Here is a 12,632-nt window from a genome sequence, read left to right on the forward strand (position 1 = left end):
AAGGATAAATATGTTGCATCAACTCCCACTACAACTTCCCCCGTCTTGGCAATTGGGCAGGGGAAGGGTAAGAAGAGGAAGGCTCCCTCAAAGAGCTACGATAAGGGAAAGTCCCGTGATGGCACCTCTTCTAGTGGAACCAAGGCTGGTCCCGCTGCACCCACCTCGAGCCCTAAGTATGCAGAGTGCTATCACTGCCACGACATAGGGCATTGGAAACGAAGCTGCCCTAAATATCTGCAAGACATCAAGGATGGAAAGATCAAGTCGTCCTTCGCAGGTAATTATACTATTCAATCTAATGATTCATCACATGCTATTTCTTGGGTACTTGATACAGGATGTGGTTTTCATATTTGTTCTGATTTGCAGGTCCTAAGAAGAAATAGGGATGTGGATCATGGGAAGATAAACTTGATCACGGGGAACAGAAGATCGTCGCCTGTCACCAAGATTGGAGTTTACTCTTTAGTGCTTAGTAATGGATTAGGACTAGATTTGAATAATTAGTGCTATTCGCCAGAAATGGCAAGAAACATCATTTCTTTTCATGGTTTGTATAGACAAGGATTTAGATATTCATTTGATAATGAAAAGGGTTCTATTAATGCTTATCTTAATGATGTTTTCTATTTTGAAGCATTGCCTTGTAATGGAATATATGAAACTGTGATGGTTGTAGATAACTTAGGAAATGATGTATTGCATATCGAATCTTCTAATAGTTTGGACAAAGCATGCTTGTGGCATTGTCGTCTTGGACATGTCAACAAGAAACGTATAGCCCAACTTCAAAAGGATGGAGTGTTGGAGTCATTCGACCTTAGGGACGATAACGTGTGCGAATCTTGTTTACTTGGAAAGATGACCAAGTCACCCTTCACCGGTACTTGTCAAAGGGGTGAGGGTTTATTGGATCTCATACACAACGATGTGTGTGGGCCCTTTAGATCCACCAAAAGGGATGTAAGCCGCTTCTATGTGACTTTCACCGATGATTATAGAAGATATGGGTATATCTACTTAATCAAGCACAAGTCAGAAACCTTTGAAAAGTTCAAAGAGTTTAAGCAGGAAGTGGAGAATCAGTTGGGCAGGAAAATCAAGATGCTTCGATCCGATTGAGGTGGAAAGTATCTAAGTCTTGAATTCTACGACTACCTCAAGGAATGCGGAATTGTTTCGCAATTGACGCCACCTAGGACACCACAGTTGAATGGTGTAGCTGAGAGGCGTAATCGAACCTTGCTAGACATGGTTCGTTCCATGATGAGTCATGATTCACCACCTATCTCATTCTGGGGGTATGCCTTAGAGATTGCCGCCCATATCCTTAACTTAGTCCCTACAAAGAAGGTTGTCAAAACAGCTCACGAGATGTGGACAGGGAAAGCTCCCTCATTGGCACATATCAAGGTTTGGGGTTGCGAGGTTTTCGTAAGACGAGAGACTCACGACAAGCTCGAACTTCATAGTGAGCGGTGTATTTTCATCGGCTACCCGTAGAAGTCCTTTGGATATCTCTTCTATAGACCGAGTGAAAATGTTGTCTTCGTTGCGAGGAGAGGGGTTTTCCGAGAACGAGAACTCATAAGCCAAAGGGACAGTGGGAGGCAAATCGATCTTGAAGAGCTTCAATTACCGAACGATGAAGGAACCTCTGACACTGGCGCTCAACCTGAGGAGGAAACTCCTGTTGAACCAATTGACGAGTCCCTACCTCTTGGACGTTCCAGTAGAGTTAGTGTTCTGCCTCTGTTGTATGGTTTTCATATAACAAGTGAAGGTGATACGTTTATTAGTGATAGTACACTAATAAATTTGGATGAACCTAACAGCTACAAGGAAGCCATGGCAGGCCCGGAGTCTGCAAAATGGAAAGAGGCTATGGACAACGAGATTCAGTCCATGTATGACAACCAAGTTTGGAATTTGGTTGATAATGTGCCAGGTCGTAAGACGGTCGGGTGCAAGTGGATCTTCAAGAAGAAGACCGACATGGATGGGAAAGTACACACTTATAAGGCGCGATTGGTTGCGAAGGGCTTTACTCAAACTACCAGAGTTGACTATGATGAGACCTTCTCACCGGTTGCGAAGATAAAGTCTATTAGGGTGCTGCTAGCCATTACTGCATTTCATGACTATGAGATATTGTAGATGGATGTCAAAACCGCTTTCCATAACGGGAAGTTGGCTGAGGATGTTTACATGAATCAGCCAGAGGGTTTTGTCGATGTGAAGCATCCCAATAGAGTGTGTAAGCTTGAGAAATCCATCTATGGGTTGAAACAAGCATCTCGCCGATGGAATCTTTGTTTCGACGAGAAAGTCAAAGAGTTTGGCTTCCTGCAAAGCGAGGATGAATCATGTGTATATGTCAAAGCCAGTGGGAGTATAGTTAGCTTCCTCGTATTATATTTCGATGACATACTACTCATAGGAAACGACATCCCGACCCTGCAGGAAGTGAAGTCCTGAATTGGGAAGTATTTCGCTATAAAGGACCGCGGAGAGGTTGCCTATATTTTGGGAATAAGGATAGTGAGAAATAGAAGTAAGAGACTAATAGGACTTAGTCAGAATACTTACTTGGACAAAGTACTAAAGCGTTTTAGTATGGAGAATTCCAAGAAAGGGGAGTTACCAATACAAAGTAATGCCAAGTTGAGTAAGACTCAAAGTCCATGAATCTTTCGATCTACTAACCAAAAACCCGCCACCCAAGCCTTCGTAGCAGAGATGATCCGAGTACCTTACGCTTCCGCAGTTGGCTCGATCATGTATGTTATGACTTGTACTCGCCCTGATGTGGCCTTCGCTTTGAGCATGGTCAGCAGATATCTAGGGAACCCTGGCAAAGCACATTGGACCGTAGTCAAGAATATTCTTAAGTACATTCGGAGGACCAAGGAATGGTTTCTAGTCCTCGGTGGGAGTGATGACTTAAGGGTGCGAGGGTATAGTGACGCCAGTTTTCAGACCGACGGGGAAAAATAACGTTCGCATTCGGACTGGGTCTTTACCCTCAATGGAGGAGTAGTGACTTGGAAAAGTTCCAGGCAGGAGACCGTAGCTGATTCAACGTGTGAATCAGAGTACATAGCGGCGAGTGAAGCGTCAAAGGAGGCAATATGGTTGAAGAACTTCATTGGAGACCTTGGAGTTGTGCCAGCCATAAAGGAGCCCATGGAAATTTTCTGTGATAATGAAGGTGTGGTTGCCTTGACCAAGGAACCAAGGGATCATGGCAGATCTCGACATATCGACAGGAAATATCATTTCATTCGACATCGGGTGGAAGAGGGACTCCTCGTAGTGAAGAGGGTATCGTTAGAGGATAACCCAGCAGATCCCCTTACGAAGGGACTGAGTAGGGTTAAGCACTTGCAACACGCTAGGAGCATTGGGCTGAAGGACGATATTAGTTTAGATTAGATAGCTTAGAAACGTGTAATAGATAAATTGTAATTAACATTTGATGATTAAATAAAGGAGTATTATTTATGAGTAAAGTTACTGTCTTATGTTAATTGTTTACCTATTGTTTCACTTTGCATGTTTTGACTTCCTAAATAATAAGATTATTTGAACGTTCCACAGTCCTTCATACTTTGGGAGTAGGTATGAAAGAAGATTGTCATGAATTGGTTTGTAGATTGTCTAAAGTGTATTAGACATAGCAAAAGTTTGCTGCAACGATCATGAGTGCTTATGAATAAGATTTGAGCATTGGATTAAACCCACGCTTGCTGGTATCACTTCATGGAATTTATCACGAGTGATCGCAAGACGATAATATCATATGGTCTTGAAACCTAGATATATGGTTTATTATTTTCAAGTTGGTTGTGCATTGATAAAGCGTAAACGCGTCAGTAACTTGATGTTATAAAACTCATTGTTGTTTATGATTTGATGAGTGAATGGTAAATGCATATAAGTCGAAGTTTATCTGTTCCTTTTATCCTAAGAGGGTAAAAGCGATATATGGGCCCCTTGATGATTTGGTTTGACTTATGTGTCGGGCCCGGTCATGACTAAATTGATGTGTTCAATTAAGTTCTATGTCAGACGAATCAGAGATCGAGAAACAAACTGCTGGACAATAAGTACGACTATGTTCCATGTAATTGTCCGCACGATATCTAGAACGGAGGAATATACGATCCCTTATCTAAAGGACAGGTTACTGATAAGATCAAAGTTCGACAGCGTTTTTGAGAGCTACGATTGCTAATCGGATTCTGAAGTCGTACTTGTATTTATAGTTACTAGACTTATCCAAGTGGGAGACTGTTGAATTAGTGTCTAAGCCCGTAACTATATTTGGTATGTACTTGACCCGGTTGTGCATGATCCTTTTAGGTTGCCTTCACCAAAGCAACTTGACAGGATGATTTATATAGAGAGAGAGAGGTTATTATGGTTTATTAATATATTATATGAATAATATATTAAAAGATAAATCATATAGTTTAATTAATATTAGTCAAGAATTAATTAAGAATTAATTTTGTGACTAAAAGAGATTAATTAAATAAAGGGGACTGGAACTGTCAATTGTGTGATAGTTGATTTTGGGTTGTGGATCTTCCTGGATATGAGGGGGACGAAAGTAGGAGTGGAAGCCCACTCTAATTTCGGCCATGGAGGCCTTATTCCAGAAGGTTCTCAAGCTGCTTAGGGCCTAAGTCGTCCAATTAGGGTTTTGACTGAAACCCTAGCAGCTCAGCTATTTAAAGGACCCCATGGATTCAGTTTCGGCTACACCAAGAAACCCTAAGGTTACTATAGCCGAAATCTACCCTCTTTCCTTCTCTCTTCTAGATCACCCTCTTGCTTGTGGTGTTTGTGAGCCATTAGAGGTGTTACACTTATGACACTAAGCTTCTTGAAGATCAAAGGATTCTTGCAACTATTGAAAGGTATCATCTAAACTTGTTATCTTCTAGATTTTGATTTTAATAGTATGCTAGATTAGGGTTTCAAGTCTTGGATGAATTGCATGTACAATAGAGAAACCTAGATCCAAGCTTTAGGGTTTTGCATGAGCACATAGGATTGTTCTTTTGCTCTAAACCCATCAAACTATGCGTCTCAACGATGAACGAATACCAACCTGCCAAGACGAACCAACATTGAGAGACACCCAACCCTTATCACAATTCAAAAACTTCTAGATAGCTCTCGACTTCCAGACAAGCGGCGCTACCCCAAATATCAACCGTACTGACCACAAACTCACAGGTCTAACCCAACGATGAAACGATAGCCCGACCATTACATCTATCCAACCTTGAGAAAAACCAACTCATACCCTTAACTTGAAGGCTCTGAGGTTGTGCCCGACTACCTGGTGATACAACCCATCCTATACGTCAACCTTGTTGATCGACTAGGAAATCCGCAGGTCCGATCAGACCGAGATCGTTACCATCCTTGCTCCGTCCAACGGATGGACTGAAGAATGAATTCCATGACCAACTACTAAAACTGACGCACATACACATGGATTCACATCGAACTCCAAACAAAATCCCAACGGCAAAGGCTAACCTAACCTATACGTCAACACGACCCTAACAATCCTTAAGTCTAACCAGGGGAACAATTAATCAAACAATGACAGGTCTGATTTAACCCATGTGATTGATATTGTCAAACCATAGTCTTACAGTCACTCTCGTTTCTACAACCCAATTATAGTCCTTTCTACCATGATCCAACCATGGTCTTACATATGTGAATGATAGGATCCAACCATATTCTTATAATCACTTCCGTTGCTACAACTGAGCTGCAGTCCTTCCTACCATGATCCAACCATGGCCTTCCATATGTGAATTCTATGATCTAACCATAGTCTTACAATCACTTCTGTTGCTACAACCTAACTGCATTCTTTCTTGCCATGATCAAAACATGGTTTTCCATATGCGAATGCTATGATCCAACCATATTCTTATAGTCACTTCCGTTGCTATAGCCTAACTACAGTCTTTCCTACCATGACCCAACCATGGTCTTCCATATGACCTACAAAGAGAGCAAGCAAAGCTTACACAAAATTTACCCTTAATCTACTATACCCCATTGGGTGTTCTGGTCGTGCTTCAAACCCCAAAGCCTTCATCAGACAAGAAAAGATAGAGAGGTCATGACACAACCCTCGACCCGTACCTAGACACTAACCCAAATTTTGCGTCGCTGCCGATGCTTCATACCTTCAGACGAGATGATCTAGATCCTCATTATATGTTTCCCTAATCACATCTGATTGTTGAACATCATTCCTTGTGTAAGATTAAAATCGGACAACCACCAAACCAATTATCTTTCTACCCTTGAATATGAAGTTCTGAGATGAACTACAATTAGAAAATACTTCCATCTGATGGAGTGATTCTCCCCCACTTGGAATTGGCTAAACCCTGACAAATTCGTAAAAACTCTATAACCATTCGAATTTTCATGCCAATCCAATAACTCCAAACATGGTGTCTAACAACCATACCTGTCATTATCAAGCATAAAGGAATCTTAATTCTTCAATCAACCAAAGAGCTCCACAACATCAATACTACCAGAACAACAATAGTAACAATTCAACCATAAATAGAACTCGAACAGAAAAAAGATGATTTAAAACAATTCCATTCCATAGATCATTCGATATCACAACTGAAACACCGAAACATAAAAAAAAGTTATCGATGATATCAACAATGGAATACCCGACTGACTAGAGACTAAAAGCTCAAACACCGTCCCTTGGGACTCCAACTGTCGCATGCCGCCTATTTGGTAGTTGTCAAGCTAAAGGTGTTGCATCCAAACCCACATCATCTGCTTAGAGAGGGCAATTGGCCTTAACATGTCCTGACTGACTGCAAACAAAACACACCTTTGGCAACAACCTCTTACTATAGTCTCGAATGTAGTGACCGACTGATATTGGCATATTTAATCATATAATTCATGCATTATCTTAATATTTTATGTTGCATTTTTTTCAAATATTGAACAAAAGGTACTTAATTAGTTTAAAATTTCTTTTGCAGCAACAAAGACATGCCTGAAAGGAAAAGGAAGCAGAATTGGAAAATGGAAGCTTGGATCTTGGATTTTGAAGAAAAAGAAGAAATTAAAGAAAAACACGGTGTGTTATCATTGAACACAACGCGTTGCATTGTAAATTCGTGATGGAATATTGGCTTACCGTACACATGTTTTTAATGAAGAATACAACGTGTTGGGTCCTAAAACACGCCGTATTGCACCGTTTTTTTAGAATCTATATTTGGATCATTTCTATTCGAAACACTAACTTATGATGGAGGTTTTTATTGATTTTTGGAGGCCAGAGACATCCCTAAGGAGCTGTGGAATAAAGAATTCGACTAGAAGCTTGTTCTTGAAGAAATCAAAGGCAATTCATCATTACTTTACTTAATTCCTTTGTTTACATCATGTTTGCAATGTTGAATTTCGTTTTTATGATTGTTTTAGCTAAAGTCATGGGCTAAAAATCCAACTTTCGTTTAGAGTAGAGGATCTTATGACTATGTGTTGATTTTGTGGTTTTGGATTATGTTGAATTGATTATTTATCATGATAAGCTTGTTAAAAGAACCTCATTTGTTAATAATAATTATTTTATGTTAATTACTAAGTAAATTAAGATTGTATGAATATCTTCTTGATTGCTTGCATCTTATAGTTTTGTGACCATCAAAATTGTAAGCCTAGTGTTGTGAACATAACCTAGGGTTAACTAGAGAATAAGTAAATTAATGTATGAGCTATATATGATGACCAACCATATATGAATTAATTTAACCAACCAATTAAATTAATCACCATTACATGTCTTGCATGATTTGAACTTAATACTAGTAAACTTTTTAGTTTAATCAACTGATCACTGCTTGGATTGATTTGTTTGCTAAGGATTAGTAATAGTGAACATGAACCTAATCATATTAGAAATCGGTAATTGATGATACATTAATCCATTGCACTTGCCACAAAATCAACCATAGAATTAAGTGAATCGAATCTAAACGGAAGTCTCTTTAATATTCTTGAATCAAGTCGTCTTTTGTCCTTCAATTAGTTGTTAAATGTTTGCTTGTTAAGTTCTTAATTGATTGTCTAAGTTTCTAGACTTGTAAAACTAGAGAAAACCCCCTATTTAATCATTGTTTAAATTAGTTAACATTAGTAGTATTTTTTAATTGGTTTTACCGTTCCCTATGTTCGATACCTTACTTCCCTATACAAAACTACTATTCGATTAGGTACACTACCTATCGTGTGTTTGTTTTTGTCTAAGTTAGTTAGGATTAAAACTAGTATATTTCACACGTATCAAGTTTTTTGGCGCCATTGCAGGGGAACGGTTCTAAAATAGTTAATTTTATTTTTCTAACTGTTATCGATCCTTTGTGTGAGATTTATATCATATAAAGTTACGAGTTTTCAGTTTTAAGTTGTATTATATATTTTTCAAATCTCGATGCTCTTGATGCTTTTCTTGAGGAAGTAGTACATGATTTTGAGCAAGAAGATGAGGAGTATGACTCAGGAGAAGGTTTGATGAAATTGGGAAGATGGTTAGATAACATATTGCCTAACAAACAAGAGCAATCTGAGTTACAAGAGCTAAAGTTAAAAGATGAAGAATTTAATCCAGAAAAAGATTTGGAGGAGCTGGAAAGTTTGTTGGCAGAGGGTTCGGACGCAGAACAAGAACAAGCTGAATTTTCGGAACCACGTCATGGTTTGACCATTACCACGACGTGGGCCCCTGTTTTTCCGGTCTGTGTTTTGAAGCATGGGGTGACGATTCCAACTTTGGAGAATGTTCTAAAGTACGATCCATTTCTTATTAGTATCCAACCGGTTCCAACCCTTGTCAAGATTATTGGGTTTTATGAATTCAAGATAGTTTGGCCAATTTTAGAAGCAAAGCGCCAAATTTTACCAATTGGTCCACAAAAAAATATTCAATGCAATGGATGGATTGACATTGATTTTATTAGAAGTTTATTAAGTTGAGAGTCCAGCTCAAGACTCACACAAAAAGAAGCGCTTGTGGGAGGCAACCCGTCATTTGAGCTTGCATTTTTTTTTTTTTTTTCGTTTTCTTCCTTTATTGCATTGTATTTTGTTAAGGATGCTCGTTTTTGTCCCCTGATAATTAAAATGTTGCTTGAGGGCAAGTAAGGCCTAAGTGTGGGGTGTGGTAAAACCTTTAATGAGAAAACATAGTTTTTTTTTTGCTTTGAACACCCAACACGGCGTGGATGAGCTGTTCCCACGTCGTGTGTTGATAAAATTTTGCGATTTTTCAAAGATTCACGATTCAACACGACGTGTTTACAGAAAACACGACATTTTGCTTTATCAATTACCAAAATAAGACCAATTTTTTAAACTCAGTCAAAAAGTTTTCTAACCCTAAAAGAGCAAAAATCGTTTTCGCTTTACCCCACAACCCCCAAACATGCCGAGTTTGCCTTCAACACTCTCAATCTTCAATTCCACCGGTTTTACTAAAATTTCTACAAAAGGTAAGATTTTTCATCCCCAAATATTTTTAAAGTAAAGATGTTCATGTGTATTGTGTCCAATTGCTAATTAAACCGAATTTTTGAAAATTTTCTAAATTTTTTCTAAGGTTTCGATTTTAAATGAATGGGAATATTTTGGTTCAAATTGTTTGTGTTTAAGAGTATATTATTGTGTTCTAAGCAAAAACCTAAAGTTATTTGATGTTAATTTGGTCGATTTGGTCTCGAATCAAAACTTGATTGCCGAACTGTTCATCAAACACGACTTGTTGTTCATCAAACACAGTGTATTTGACGTTCAATGAGCCCAGTTTTTGCTTAAAAGTTTATTTTAACCTCTTTTGGTATTTAGTTTTCTCTTTTGTTTTTCAATTGTGCAAAAAGATGAGAAGAGGTCAGAGAAATCAACAAGCTCCACAAGAACAAGCAGGTTTCCCTTGGTAAAATTTTACGGAGGTGGTTTCTCTGGGGTTATTAGCGGAATGGCGGAACAAACTAGAGAAACTAAAGAATGGAGAGTTTTACATCGCAAATATAGTGATTTGGGAATGGCTTCAAAAAGTCGGGCTAGTCGACGCAATGAACCTGTATTTAACAAATATTTTTATCGATGATGGGGGTGAGAATTACATGCACAGGTTGGAGGAGGTTGTTCCAGATTCAAGAACCGATTTATAAAGAACCGTGCTTGGAATTTTTTGCTACCGTAAGGTTTAGAGGACGAACGGATGCTTTTTACACAGAAAACCTCACGTTTTGTTTGGGTGGGGAGAGATGGGAGTGTAGTGTAGCAGAGTTAGCTTGGAGATTGGACCTATACAATCGATCGGAGGCCATGACCGAGGGTTTTTGGTATCTTTCTAGACACTTGTCACGCGGACCTTCCAGAAGGCATGAATGGGGCGAATTGGTGGACTACTATTTCCAATGGTGTTTACATTCCATCGGTAGCTCAAGAAGGTAACATTTGGTCACCCATTCACCGACTCATTCATCGTTTTATCTCGGGTACTGTCAATATGAGGAAGGACGCAGATAAAGTTCCCAACCTTGACATCTTTTTCTTATGGAGCATTCTTACACCCGAGGTTTTCTGCAACATACCTTATTGTCTGGAAAAGTACTTGGCGGAAAGGGTGGCTAAGGATATAAAAGGGGCGCCAATCTATGGTGGTATGTTGGTGACAAAGTTGGCTAGATCCTATGGGTTGTTTGAAAGAGGGGCGAAAAACTTCTTGACTTTGATGTCGACACGTCACTTCAATATCCTTCACTACAGGCGGGTTAGGATTGTACAAGATAATGGGGGGAATAATTATTCTATTCCCAGGGACGATCAGGTAGAGCAACCGCGATTGGGACGAAGGGTGAGGTCGCGCCCGATGACATTCACGAGGAACCCCCAGTGATCCCCATGGAGGATGAGATGCACATGGATTTATATAATCGCGCAATGCGTAGGTACCAAGACAATATTGGTCGGGGGTTCAATTATCAAAACATGCATAAGGATATCCTATTCCAACACTTGCAGATTTTACGTCCGGATGGGTATCCTACCTCTTATCCACACATCCCTAGTTGGGATGAATTATGGGATGAAATGCAAGGTGGAGCTGGTGGAAGCGGAGCAGGAGGATAAGATGAAGATTGATTATCCTTTTCAATCTTAGTCTTTATGTTTGAAGTTGTCAAAGACTATTTGTATTTCTATTTGTTTTTATTTGTGTGTGTTTGAACTTGTTTAATCTTTTAGTTATGTAGGATTAATGTAGGAATCTTAATTTAGTTTTTGTTTCTTTTTTATTATGTAGTTGTTGTTTTTGATTTTTGCAGAATTAGGATTGAGAAATGAGCGAATTTTTATAGCCTTGAAAGGAACCAAGTGAGGGGTAGAATCTTTGACGAGAAAATAGAAGATTTTGAGTGATTCCATCTTCATATTTTCTGAGGGGAACTATATTTACAGAAGATAAGTACCCTTTTTAACCAAAAGAAACGTCGTTGAGTTGAAGGAATGTAGATTACGAAATTACCGCTAAACACGTCGTGGCCATACCTAAAAACGACGTGTTCTAGTCAAAATACGCAATTTTCATCTGCTCAACAAAAGAACACGGTGTGCTTCCCATCTAAACTCGGCGTGTTGAAAACTTAGTCAACTTTTTTCAAATCATTAATTTGTACCTACTCAAGGCGGGCATTTTCCGGATTTCTTGAGTCCACTCCAAGGGCGTTCCAAAGTGCTTTTTCTAGTTATGTTATGAGATGTCAACCACACGAGACGTATGACAACCAAGGCGTGGATGAGTTGTTCCCATGCCAAAGTCAGCTGAAGAAGGAGCAAAAAGAAGAAAATCAACCTCCCCACTTCTATCCCAGGAGAGTCTGTTCCTTTCTCCCTATTTACTTGTTCTTTACTTTGCATAGCATGTGATGGAGACATTGCATGAATTAAGTGTGGGGTAGGGGGTTGGTTACGTTATTAGAATCCAAGTATAATTTTTTTTTAAAGTTGCATCAAAATTCATAGGTTAATTCAGAAAATTATGGTAAAAGCAATTTTCTTTATTACGATTCCATGCTAGTATTGTGTTTGATGATTTGATGCGAGCCTAAATGTTTACTTGAGCCAACATACGTTATAGTGTATTTGTGTCCTCATTATCTTAGTGAAATCATGGAACAAAAACATTACCTTGCTTAGTTTGAGGGACACAACATGTTTAACATCGTGTACTTGAAATGTATCTAGGAAAGCTTAAGTAGTCATTGCACATAAGACTAATGCCTTTAATCAATAAAGTTTGAAGTTAAATCCCCTAGTTTAAGCATATATTTTTCTAGGATTTTTAGGTTTGACTGAAAAAAGCGCGTATGAAAAAAAAGAGTGATGCAATGTTTGAAAGAATCTACAAGTAATGAAGACATGAAGAAGAGCTATAAATTATCAAAGATTCAAGGAAAAAGTTGTTATTTTATTTTATTTATTTGTAATTTTATTTTCTAGGTTATTTTTCCATATGTATGCTTGGGGTTTAACCAAATATACCT

Source organism: Lactuca virosa, chromosome 5 (assembly GCF_052849685.1).
Source record: "Lactuca virosa cultivar CGN04683 chromosome 5, Lactuca_virosa_CGN04683_v6, whole genome shotgun sequence".
NCBI lineage: Eukaryota > Viridiplantae > Streptophyta > Magnoliopsida > Asterales > Asteraceae > Lactuca > Lactuca virosa.